We start from the raw sequence: 14,188 nt of genomic DNA, 5'->3' as shown, positions 1-14,188 counted from the left end.
TTAGATGCACTGGACCCTTCTCAGGCCCTGTCTCAGCTCTACTCTGAGACAAAGAGGGGGGTCAGGGATGGTGCAGTTCTGGTAGAATCAGTCTTCCTGCCTAGGACTGGCTCAGAACATGGCCACTAGGAAGAGGAGAGAGAGAGAGAGAGAGAGAGAGAGAGAGAGAGAGAGAGAGAGAGAGAGAGAGAGAGAGAGAGAGATCCTCTCATCATGGACTAAAATATATATCCTCAAGACACACCCCTAATGACCCTCCTCCAGCCACACTCTTCCTGCCTATGGTTACCATCTGGTTAATCCCTGTCAGAGGATTAATTCACTGGTTAGGTTATGGCTCTCCCAACAGTTCATCTCTGAAATTCCTTGCACTGTCTCACATGACAGTACAAACCATAACATGGGTCCTGCCCCCCGAAACTCAATGAGACAAAAACAGATAATTCCTTAGGGAAGTATTCTGTTTGGGTTGTTTTTTGTAGTCTTGGGTAAAATTTGAATATGTTGTGAGATTGCAAATGTAGGGTCATGGGTCCAAGTCAGATGGAATCACCAGGGCTGACCTGAGTGTGACCAGGCTGGGGCTTCAAGACTTTACTCTCTGTCCTTCTTGCCCTTTCCCCACTGGACTCTTTGTCCATTAGAAGATCAAGTTGTTAGAAACTTGTGAGTTTTGATCATTGTGTTCTCTTATACAAAGAATGTAACTGTTGCCATGGTGTGTGTGTGTGGGGGGGGGGAGTTGATTATTTGCTTCTTTTTCTGAACAACAGATACCATTTCTGTGCTGATTGAAGGATGAGAGAATGAGTCAAGATGTCTTCAGGTCCTATCTCATTATATTGAGGCCAGTAAAGAACAGAAAAGGAGCCTGCATTTCCACTCATCCTGTGGATGCATGTGGGATGATATATTGAGACAATCTGATGTATCCTGTGCTATCAAAACCTTGACTGAATCTACTAAACTAGGATTTGGCAAACTATTTCTGGGGGGCAGGGAGGATACAGACTATAACAATTTTGGTGTTTATGGGCCACATGGTCTATTTCCCAATGCTTTCTTCGCATCTCAGAAGCAGCCATAGAGAATGGATATGCAAATGAGAGTGGCTGTGTTCTGATGCATTTTATTTATACATCAGGGAAGGTTGGAAGTGGTTCTTTGGGTCTCGCTGAAAATATTTGACATTAAAGGTTCCTCTGAGTGCACCTGCCGCTGGTGACTCTGACTATGATAAAGGATAATAATGTCTGACGTAGAAATCAATAACTACACTTTACATATCCCTGTGTCTTTATCTATCCTACTACCCATCCAACCATTCGACTTTATACATTTCATTGTAAAACATTATATTAAAAATTATATTAGTGGCTTAAAAGACATTAATTACTTTTCATTTTCTATGCAGAAAATTGGGTAGACTATCCATGGAGCTCATGGTTAGAGTATCTTAAAACTGGCAACAAGATGTCAGCTAGGATTGAAGTCTTCTAAAGCCTTAACATTATCAGGCAACTCCTTCACAGACTATTGGGTGGAAGCCTCAACTCTTCACTTATCATCTTAGGAATGTATAAGAGTCCCTCTAAAGGTCTGAGACTCATAGCAGCTGCCAAACCCAAAGCAAAGGATCCAAGACAGCAAGAGTCAGGGAGAAGATGGAAACTGCAGAGGCTTCGAGGAGCTGGTCTCAGAAGGGAACACTGGTTACTATTTATTAGAAAGCAGGTACCTGGTGAAACCAACCCAAGGGGCCAGGGAAATGGCTCCACCCTGTCGGGAGAAAATCAAAGACTTTGTGTATATGTGGAAACCACTGCCCACATAGGGAAAAGTACATATGAAGAACTAAAATTCGTACTGAGCGGTATTTTCTAAAAGCTGATGGAAGTCCACTAGTGAAGAGGTCATCGAGATAAGAAAATGGAGAAGAAATGGAGGGCAGCAAAAACTTCAAGAGACAGAAAGCAAAATTGGTGCTTGAGAAAGAAATGCAGGAAGGAAACTATTAAGAAGGATTGAAAGAAAACAAAAGAAAACCCGAGGCTGTGGATCTACTGCTGAGACTTTGTCTGCGGAGAGAGCCCAGGGCCATGGATGCTGCATCTCCTGAGAGGCACAACAGGTAGCCAGCAGGAGTCAGAGCCCTGGACTGGAACCTGTTCCTGCCTGAATCCCAGAGGGAGTGCCAGGGACTGAGGAAGGGCTATGTGTATACAACCTGATAACTTAAAGGTTGGTGGGTATAGATATTTATTGTGTATGAAATAAAATATTAAAGGTGATTTGCATCCTGACTCTGGGACAGGATTTAAATAAGCAATTTCTCATGGACCAGGCATTAGGTCTTAGGTTCTGAAAAGTATATTGGGGAACGGACTGTGTGACTCTCCCTTTGCACTGAGTGTATTCAGGGAAACACAGATGGTACCTTGATAAATATCATGCATATAGGTGAGTGGGGACCCTGAGAGTTGGATGAGCCATGTTCCCCTGAGAATTCTCCAGATGTGTCCTGGAGAGGGAGCAATGGCTGCTCTTAGAGGAGTCCTGCTTTATGGTCTCCACTTAGTTCTCTCAGCCTCTTGGCCCTTCTGCAGCCTGGAGATAGAGCGCAATCTCCTGGTGTCCATTTGTCCTGGTCCTGGTCCCCTTCATTATTCTCTCCTTATTCTGTTGAGCTTGGTGGGAGGTAGTTTAGCTTCTTCCTTATAGTATCCGCTGTCAGCTCCTGCCTTTCTCCTGGATTTAAGAAAATATTTCAGTAACTCCAGGAGGAAGGCAAGTGCCTCCATTTCCTGAACTGGAATACCATTTTCGATTTGTGCCTTATCCTGAACTAGAAAATACACACCTGTACAAATTCATGAGTATGTATTAGAGCTTACTGCTTTTCCAAAGAATTGCCTTTTCCAGGTAAGATCTCCATTAGTCAGTGTAGGATAGAGGTTAAGCAATAGGAAATTAACTTTACTCAAATTTTTGTTGCTGAGTGAAGAGAGGTTTGATTTGTTCTGGGAGAATCCAGCTCAGTTTTCCTGGGAGCTCTCTCCCATGCTTCTCCATGTGCACTTGACATGTTTCTCCTAATTCTGTCCTGAGATTCCATCAGTCCAGGTATCTGGGCGAGAGAGAGAGAGAGAGAGAGAGAGAGAGAGAGAGAGAGAGAGAGAGAGAGAGAGAGAGAGAGAGCGCACACAGAGCACTTGCCTTGCTTTTCGCTACTGGGGATCTGGCTTTCATCATGTCCACTCATGTCATCCTGGGCCAGGACCCATTTGAATGGTTCCTACCCAAAGGGGCTGAATAGCCAGGATGGGAACTCAGAGACTATCTCTGCAAGGATCCTTAATGGACCAACTTAAGCCTTATCTGATATTTTCAATGACATTTCATTGTGATCATTGTGGAAGTACAGGTATTTTATGTCATATACAGAGAGACTCTGTGTGCCTTTACCCACTCTCCCACAATGATCCATTTTGTAAAACTGTAGGCTGATAACACGTCAGGTTATGGATATTTACTCAATCCTCCAACCTTCTTTACATGTCCCGAGTTATTCTGTGGAGTGTGTATGTGTGTGTGTGTGTGTGTGGTGTGTGTGTGTGTGTGTGTGTGTGTGTGTGTGTGTGTGTGTGAGTGATGGGTTCTATGCTGGTGTATCAGCTAGGTAAGTTTGTGTATTCACCACCACAGTGAAGATCCTGAACAGTTCTAATCAGGCAAGGGTCCCTGGTGCTACTCTTTTTAACCCACACCACCCTCTCTCCTCATCCTCCTACCCACTTCTTGGTGCCAGGAACCTCTAATCTGTCCTTTGTTTCTGAACATTGTTATTTTCTGATGTGATATAAACAGAATGATGAAGTACTTGCCTCTGGGACTCGCTTTTTCACTCTGCTCATTTTTCCCTGTGTTTCCTCCCGTTGTTGCTTGCATAAGTAGTTGGTTCCCCTGAATCCATGAGTGGAACCTCCTGCTGTGTATGTGCCACAGTTTGCTTAAACGTTCACCTGTTGAAGGAGGTCTGTGATGATTTCAGTGTTTGACTATTAAAAAATAAAGCTGCTAGGAACATTCCTTATAGGTTTTTCCTGTGCGAATGGCTTTTCATTTCTGAGAGCAATGAGATCAAGAAGATAATTCCAGGCTTGGTTTTATAAGAAACAGTGAAACTTTTTTCCAGAGAGGCCTCAAAGTCTTACATTCCTACCAGTAATGGGTGGGCGATCCAGACTCTCAGCATCCTCACCATCGCTCCGGGTGCCCACTGTTTACAGTCATTCTGTTGAACAAGTGGTGATGTCCCATTGTGATTTTAAATTGAGTTTCCCTGGTGGCTAATGATGTTGAATATGTTTCCAGATGCTTATTTTCCAACTGTATAAAATTTTGGTGATATGTCTTTTCCCTCTTTTCTAATTTCTTTTTACTGTCGAGCTTGAAGAGCTCTTTAGATATATCATGTACTAGTTTGTTTCATGGATATGCAATTTGCAAATATTTGCTCACACTCTGTTGATTTTTGTCTTTTCACATCTACTTTCTCTGAGCAAAAGTTTTCCTTTTATCATCGTTATTGTGGTTGTTATTATTATTAGTAGTAGTAGCAATATTTGGTACTGGGGATAGAATCCACATCATTGCTTATAATAGGCAGACATTCTACCACATCCCCAACTGATGTTTTCCTTTTTGAAAAGGATAATTTGTCAACTCTTTCTTATTTTTATCATGATTTAATGTGAAACTGAAAAACTTTTCTATGTATATTATTTTCTTATGCATATTAACATTTTTCCTGTGTCTTTCCTTTTTCACTAGTAATATTTTATTTATTTTCTCTCTGGTTTCCTTTGCCTATTTCTAACAATGTTTTTGCTTAATATTTGAATTAATTACACACTCTTTCTTATTTACAGCATTAACTGTTTTTTTTTTTTTAATATTTATTTTCTAGTTCTCGGCGGACACAACATCTTTGTTGGTATGTGGTGCTGAGGATCGAACCCGGGCCGCACGCGTGCCAGACAAGCGCGCTACCACTTGAGCCACATCCCCAGCCCAAGCATTAACTGTTTTATCATTCATTTTGCTTTTTTTAAAAATATTTTTTAAATGGACACAAATCTTTATTTATTCATTTATTTATTTTTATGTGGTGCTGAGGATCGAACCCAGTGTCTCACACGTGTGAGGCAGGCACTCTACCAGTGAGCTATAACTCCAGACCACATATTGCTTTTTTATGTTAATATGATATACTCACTTCTCTGTTATTAATGGCTTTTTAATAAATGTATTTTTGTTCATGAAGTTCCCCATAACACTACATTAGGTCCAATTAACAAGTTTTATAATGCATTGTACCAGCTGTATAAAGATAAATAAGTGAGGAGCTATTTTAGGAAAGTATTATCTCACATAGCAATGTGTTTTTGCTACTTTTTTGGTCATTTAATACCAATAAAATTTACAAATTATTACTACTTTCTTTAAGACTTCCACTGTCAAATGTGTTTTACAAGTTCAATTTAGTGAAAAAGTTCTAGTGTACATGTGTACATTTTCTTACTGCTAATTTGCTCATATTATCATTAGGAACTGCAATTAAGCCCAAATTAATCAGCTCTAGCTTTGTGGTTCAGTTGCCAATATCTTTGTAACTAAAAAAATACTTCAATTTCATGGTTATCTGATTATTCTTTTAAAATTTACATTCTGTGAACTGCAACGGAACTATGCTTGAAAATACTTATCTGTTCATATAAAAGTGGTGAAAACTGTAAATTTTATGTTTATTTTGCCACAAGTAATAAATCTTATATTTTTTTTATTGGATAGAAGAAATTATAGGTCTTTTAGACAACTTTTTCACTGCTGTGATCAAAAGATCCAACAAGAGCAATTTTAGAGGAAGAAAAGTTTATTTGATGTTCTTGGTTTCCAGGGTCTCAGTTCATAGACTGCCAACTCCATGCTTTGGGCCCAAGGTGAGGCAGAACATCATGGTGGAAGAGTGTGGTAGAAGGAAGTGTCTTGTGACATCACAACAGGAAAGAGAGAGAGAGAGAGAGAGAGAGAGAGAGAGAGAGAGAGAGAGAGAGAAAGAGAGAGCAAGAGCACGCATGCTCTGCTCACCAGGGACAAAACATATACCCAAAGTCATGCTCCCTCTGAGCTATCTCCTTCAGCATACTTATAGTCACCACCCAGTTAATCCACTCAACTGGATTAATGTGCTGATTATGTTAAAGCTTTCATAACTCATTATTTCACCTCTAAACTTTCTTGCATTGTCTCACACATAAGCTTTTGGTGGATACCTCATATCTAAACCATAACAGCAGAAAATTACTGAAATACATTAGTTCATTTTATCTGTCAATTCAGTCATGTCTTTTATAACATGTAGTCTTCCTGTTATGGTCTTTTGGGAGATTAGAGAGGTATGAGCATCACCCAACATGATTATGGAATTGCTGTGTCCTCTTAACATTGTTACTGGTTCTGTTGTATATTTCAAATACATAGTGGTAAGCATATGCAGGTTAATGACTATTATACCTTCTTGGTTGATTGTTTCTTTTACCTTCTGTTGGGGTCAGTAAACAGGTCAAGATGGAGCCTGGCATTTTGCAGAGGGAGTGGTTTGTGAAGTAACGCCAGCGAGCCATTAAGTGTGGAGATTCCTTATTGGTTGACTGCTGTATCTAGTTTATGTTAATTAAGATAAGCTGTGTGGAATGTATATATATACCCCTCCTGTCCTACAATAAACAGCTCCCACTCCTGCTGTATCAATCTACACAAGTTGTTCATCACCCTCTGGTTATTTTGCTGCAGCAGGACTGTGGCAACCTTCCTACAATCTCTAACTTTCTGGCTATGAATACTTTCTTCAATAGAATCAATCATCTACCATATACTGTTTCTATGAAAACACTCTTCACTGCCCTTTGACTACTGATATAACAAAGAGCACTGGTCAATATGAACAATTTCTCATGTGGGCTACAGATTACTATATCAGGATAATTATTTTTTGTGGGGAGTGATTTTTATCTACATTTGTCTTAACATGAGAGGAACCAGACTTGAAACCTCAATGCTTCTGTAATGTAGAAAGAAAAATGAACTGAGCCTGAGCATCAGGGAGACCATGCAGTCCATGATGCAGGTGGGTAGGAGTGTTAGATGGGTTAGAAGTGAGTGTCAGGGGGATCCAGGTGGGCAGCTTGAGGAGAAGCAGATTGGGAGCAGTAGCCTCTCCCACAGTGTCCTGAGCTGTGCCTGTGCCCAGGGCTCCATCCCCTATCTGGAGGAATTCCTTATGCTCCTGCCTTCTCCATGTGTGGTCCCTCCCAGTGCAGACACCCAGGTGCATTTGCTCAACACAGAGATGAGAAAAACCTCTGAATTCTGCACTTTACTGTCAGTCTCAGTGGCAGCTCTGAGACCTGCCTTCACTCCCCCTCCCCAGGCAGAAATGAGAAATGTGCAAGTTTCAAATGTACTCACAGCAGAGATAAGGAAAGGAGTTGCCATTTTATCTGCATAACTACAGTTTCCCCAGCAGACAACAAAGCATTTATGGATGTATGGAAGGTGTTATCTACATTCATAGAGTGGACGACCGAGGCAGAGTGCTGGAGCAGAGGGAAGGTACAGGATGGACTTACACTCGGTCTCCACTCCACCCCAACTCCTGTGGTCCTGGGAAAACCCAGGAGAGAACTCAGGTTCTAGCAGCACTAAGAAGTGTGCCAAGGATCTCTGAGGCCTTTGTTCCCTATGGCACAGGGCTGAGAGGGTCCACTGCGGCTACCATCAGAGCTGGACCAGCATGTGTGGAGCCTGACTCCTACCCTCACCTTCCACAGGTGTAGAGCCTGTCATGGATGCTCCCTCTGTCCTGTACATCAGGGAAGAGAGGTTTTGCACAGGCTTATGGCACTTCATGGTACTGTCATGGTACTGGAGGAGACATTCTTCATGACTACACCCATTCAGACCTCTGACTCAGACTGCACCTATGTCCCACTGGGTTCAAAAGAAGTGACATTTTACTTATGTCCCCAGCCCTGAATTTGTTCCTGATTCCCCCATGAGCTTGGGGTACTAGAGTCATATCCTTCTTATTAAAATCCGTGTCTGCTCTAGCTGACAACAGATGCCTACTCCTAAATCGTCTTTCTCTATCTCTGTGTGAGGAGGCTGCTCTGGCAGGATTACTCTGAGTGGTAAAAGAGCTACTAAGCAACACGGATGCGATGCCTGATTGCATCACCCTCCTCAGCCCTGATCCATCAGGCCACAGGCCAGTGATCCTCAGGAAGCTCTGAGCTTGTCCTATGATCCCTTGCAGCGATGCTTTCTCTTCACCCCGTAAGCTCACTCCTCCTTCATATCTTTTTGTCTTTGTCCCTCCTTGCACGACTGTCTTTCATGACGACCTTTTGAGTTTGGATCTTCATTTCAGATTCTGAATATGGGGCATTCATATCAGGGGTGCTTGACCCCACTGAGGCACCAGGGAGCAGGTGGTGCTGGTACTTAGGTCAAGGCTCCCTCCCTCCACTTGCCTCCCCAACCCACACTGCCTGGGTCCTTTCCCTCCCTACTGTACAGGAGATGCATTCAAAAGCTTTGGCTGGAGAAGGGAAGACCATATGTGGGAAGGGACAATGTGTGATTGCAGAGAGATGGACCAGAGGGAGGAGTTTGTGGCCTAGCAGATGAGATTGTAGGTGAGACCTAATAGGCTCCTGTAGGACTGGGGCTAGAGAGTGTAAAGGCAGGAGGTACCCAGTGCCTGTATCATGTCATTTCCACATGGAAGGAGGACTCTGATCTAGGCTAGGCTCTGCTTCTCTTAGGTTTCTAGCTCCTGGTGACTCACAGGCTCAAGAGAAAAAGGAGAAGGTAGGCTAAGCAGACAGGATTTCTTACTTTCCTCCCAGGATGACATTTGCCTTGTACACATTCAACCAGCAGATCAAGGACATGTATGCCTACAGGCTCTTGCACATCCTGAGTTCCTCAGGAGAAGAGGTGAGTGATCCATCCTTTCCTGCTCTGCCCTCTATACCTGCCACTCCATGAGGGACAAAGTGTGTCAGTGGTGGGGGGAGGGAATCTTCAATGAGTTGCATTTTGATACTTGTAACCTATGCATTTGTCAAAGACATCTTATTTCAGTTAGTTTCAGTGTTTAAAAAGTGTTTAACTTTGACATTCTTTTATAGGTAAATATCTAATCACATGCAAGACATGTTTTCAAACATTTTCATCTTTGAAACATGATTTAACTGAAGAATGACTTGGACATAAGTGTTCCTAAGGAGGTGGAATGAGTGAAAAAAGAGTTCTGTCATAGACACAGACTGAAAAAACAATATGTCAAAGATGTAATATTTTTTAAAAAGGTAATGTGAAAAAGTAAAAGAGTGAAGAAAGAGAAACAGGGAAAGAGAGGACACAGAGGACTCAAGGATCAATCAGACTCACCATCAGATCCAAGAGCTATTGTGGGCCCAGCTCCCGCTTCTCTGATTACTGCTTCCTCTAGGTACAAGGGTGTGGCTCCACATAGAGAGCATTGTCACTATTAGACATTGCCTCTAGCTATTCTTATTCATTCTAAAGTCTTCTTTCTTCAATGAAATTTCTACAGAATGCCACCATGAATGTATTTTTATTTTCTTATGGAGCACTTCTGGTCTTAGGGGGTTGGATATTGCTCTTCTTCCCTCAGTCCTGGCAGCCTATAAATAGAGCAGAGGGACCCCAACCCTGCAGAGACCCGAAGCCTCTGTGGCAGTTTGTGTGCAGCAGCATCCTGGCTGGTTCCATCATCTTGTGCTATCTCAGTTGGGAGCCTGACCTATGGACTCTCTGCTCCTGGCATTTTTCAATGTCAGTTTTGTGAGCTGAGAAAAAATGGATGGATGGGGTAGGAAGACATGGAATGATATAAAGGAGAATAGAGTGAGAAGAAGGTAAATATGAGAAGCACTTTTAAAAAAGAACAGAAATGTTTCCATATACTATTGTTCCAATCATGTGTTTTCATGGATGGCAGTAGTACTGGATGCATTTTTCTTGCTATACCTCAGGGGAAACCACTGACAACATGCCATAAGTGAGACATCTTTTCTAGGGGCTGAGATTTTCCATCAAGCACTTGGAGAGCCATTCCTGTGCCAAGTGCTTGGTACCTGTCATCTGGGAATGCAGTAGCAGGTTCAGATGCCTCCTAAGCGTGAGGCTAGTAGACAATGGGTGTGGGGGATGGTGATGTTTGACCCCTTAATGATGTGTAACTCAGCCTATGACTTCTCCAGAGCTCCGAGAGACCCACTTGCTCATCTAGAAAAGATCCCTGTGGCTTTCACCTCCAGTGAGCTGATGCCAGAAACGTGGGTGAATTCTCAAGTGGTGCAAACAGTCTAGGTCTCTCCCTTCATTGAACACAACCACACAGTCAAGCTGCTGACGGACAGACAGAAGACTGTGTTAACTCTGTGTCTGCAGGTGGATTTTCCAATGGCTTTCTCCATGAGAGGCTGCACAGAAGTAATTATGGAAAATTTGAGGAAAACATTGACAACTGTCCTTTGCAAGACATCCCAGAACTGAACCGTGAAGATAGGATGTGGGGCTCCCTCATTTTCACAGATGTGGGTGCTATTTGGGGCCTGTGTGAGACACTGACAGAACCATTCTTTGGAACGTAGAGGAGCAATCCAGCAACAGATTCCACAAGCCGCCCTTCTTGACCCTCAGCAGGGAGCTCACCAAGAGCCATTTGGGCTGTTGGGAGCCCAGGCTCCATTTGCAGAGCCCTGGCCAAGCTGAGTTCCCAATTCTGGCCACTCACATCATTAGAGTTGACTATTGCCTGAAATACATGGCCTTCAGACTGTTTATGTCACCATTAGTCACTGTTTCCAGGGCCTGAATAGAGAGTGTTCTTGCCTGTCTTCATCTCTCTACTCCCCTGCCTTCAAGAGGAGGCTGTTGGACCTCCAACTTCACCTTTGCCTGAGTGTGTGGATTTGAGTGTGTGGATTTCACATCACCTGGCACAACCATGGAGCCTGAGGAGTTGGAGGGTGAAAAGGTACCCCAGTGCCCTCCCTCCCCATCCATTCCCTGGTCCCTGCTGTGCTGCCTGCAACACCTGCTCTGGGGCACAGGATGAAATGAAGTTCATCTCTGGTGACAACTTCAGTTAAGGTAAGTAGACCCTTTATGAGAGGATTAATTGAAAGATTATCTAATAGCATGTATGTGGGAACTGCTCACACTAAGATGAACCATCCTATCTGAACTTTTAGGGTCTTGAAGCACATGGGAAAATCCTGAGAGTTCCTTTGGAGGTTGATGGGGAGGAGAATTAATGCAAGTACCTTTGGCTCAGGATGAAGCCTCAGATCAAGGTATATGTCAGGACCCTCCCAGGGTTCAGGAAGGATGGTGACATATCAGAGTCAATGTCCCCTTTACCCATCTGCTGACATCTAGAAGGGAAAGATTGAGATGGATCTTGTGTTCAGAGTATGCACCACAAACCTTCTGAGGCTCCTCCACTCCCAGCATCTTTTTCTTCTTGTTCCCTCGACTTTCACCTGCATCTTCACTGTCCTTGCCCAACCCGGGACTACAGATTTCAGACTCCTGAAAGATTTGTGCTCAGAATGAATCCCGTGACTGGGACGGGCCACAGACCTGTCCACATGCTTCTTTCCTTTCAGTGATACCAGTGCTTCCTCAAGATGACTCTACAGTGGCTGAGCATCTGAGTGCTTGAGCGTTCTTCTTTTGAAGTTTCACAAGTGGGCATGTGGATATTGTCCAAGGAGAGGACCACTGCTCCAGTTTTGTCACATGGAATAGCTCATTCAACGTTGGAATTTCTGGAAGTTTTGTGTTCTGTGGTTCTGGAGGGAGTACATGGGGAAGTTGATGGAGGCAGTGCAGTAGAGTCGGGTTTGGTGGGATCCTCTCCAACCCTGGGTCTCCAGAGAAGCCACAGATGGTAGAACTAAGGTGGATCTGAACTTAAGTGGGGGATCAGGGCCAAGGACCCATTAGACCAAAAGCACAATGTCTGTGACATCCCAGGGCATCTGATATACACAGTGAGACCCAGAGACAACCACCAGTCCTCTCATGGTTTATGTGATCTCTGATCTTCAGAGACTGGCTCACATACCTACCCAGGTTTGGTAGGTAAAGGAATAAATTTGGTCATGTGTATTGTTTCTTTGACCCCATTTTTATTAGGGACAGCCTGACTGAGGGATAGAAAGCAGGAACATGGCATCACGAATGATGTATAACAGAATATTTTATAGCAAAGAGAATAAGACTATGGGACATATAGGAAAGGCTACAGATGAGGCATACTCATTTTTTCTGTTTTCTGTTTATTGACTTTCTCAAGATTACTGTAGGGAAAATAATGTTTAAATGTAGTGGTATCCCAGATATAATTATAATTAGAGCTAAGCCCATAAATTTTTGCCAATTAATGTATCTTTTACAAATATCAATGTTTAATTAGATTGTGTTGTAGAAACACAGAAGCTAACTAGTATGCTTTTTAGATATAAATTTTTCATTTCTCTTTGAATTTAATTATGGAAAAATATAGCAGACACACAATTTGTTTAGTTAACACAGTTATATTAAAAATACTTATAATATTTGTTCAATTGCCTTTATCTTCCTCTTATGTTGGGGTTTGTTTATAGAGTGATAAGTAATGCAGTTCTAGCATTAAGTTTGCTAGACATGGCACTTCTCTGGTACTTCAAGATATAAATTTCTACTCTCTCTCTAAAATAATTCCTTAGGACAGTCTCTTTTTCTTCATTTCCTTTTTCTTTTCCATTTTCTTCTATTTTAGGCTCTTAATCACCTGTAGCTGAGGAGTTTCTCAGTTTCTGTCTCTGGTTAATAAGAGAAGGAGGGACACAGTCACCCTGAGTGGTAGCCTCTCCCTGGGTTGGTCCCCATGCAAGATGATATTTCCTGTTTTCCATTTCAAATGGAAATTTTAGACCATCTTCTAATTCCAGATTGATGGTATTTTTTTTTCTATTTTCTTTCTGTCTTTTGATCTTTACCTACGAGTGGTATCTAGTAGTCACCTGTTGTTTTGACCTTCCAAATTGTTATTAAGAAACAATAGGAGGCAGGTACCTCCTGTCCCAGGAAATCCTAGTTGACCTCTGCAGGGTCAAGGGAGAGAAGGGACAGCACTATAAGAAATGCAGCAACAGAAGAGTTGCCTGCTCCAGCAGCACCTACTCTTTGGAGACATCCTAGAACTCAGATGGAGTTACCCACCCACCTCAAGTAATGGGTCAGGTTTAGGTAATTTGAGCCTTGCAACCCAGCTCCACTTCACCCCCACAGTGAAGTCCAAGCCCGGTCATCCATGATTGTTACCATCTTGGAATCACTGCTTCCCTGGAGCTTGGTAGGTAGACTGTGTGCTCTGGTATAGATCTAAAGTGTCTCCTAAATGCCCATTAGTTGAAGTCCTGGACACCAGTCTGTACCTCTATTAGGAGGTGGTGGAATGTGTAAGAGGTGGGTCCCATGGAAAGAAGTTAGGTCATTTGGGATGTGCCCTTGAAGGGGATATTGGGACCCCAGGCCTCTTTTGTCTCTTTTGCTTCTCACTCATCATGAGGTGAGTATCTTTGCTCCACCACACGCTTCTTGCCATGATGTGCTTCTTGGCACAGGTCCAAAGCAATAGTCCAACCAGCCATGGATGGAAACTTCCAAAGCTGTGAATCAAAATAAACCTTTCCTCATCTAAGTTGATTTTCTCATGTAATTTGTCACAGTGGTGGAATGCTGACTAACACTCTTGCGTCTCTATCATCTGTGAGAAGACGGAAGAATAGTTTCACCATCTTGATCCCATCACCAGGACTTCATCATTCACAAACTATATTGTCCAGACCACTACTGAGAACTCAGATTGCCACAACAAAGACTAACAAGACCCAAGAATAGTGGCCAGTTGCTTAGAGACCAGGAAGGCAGTAAATGCTGCATGGAGAAACTTCCTTCTTCTTCTAAGATCTGACTTTCTATGACTGCAGGGGATCCCACAACTCAGAAAGCCTTTAAGAATTTCTTCTCCAAGGCAACT

Source organism: Ictidomys tridecemlineatus, chromosome 5 (assembly GCF_052094955.1).
Source record: "Ictidomys tridecemlineatus isolate mIctTri1 chromosome 5, mIctTri1.hap1, whole genome shotgun sequence".
Classification (NCBI taxonomy): Eukaryota; Metazoa; Chordata; class Mammalia; order Rodentia; family Sciuridae; genus Ictidomys; species Ictidomys tridecemlineatus.
The sequence above is the reverse complement of the archived record's forward strand: the minus strand, read 5'-3'. Positions refer to the sequence as shown.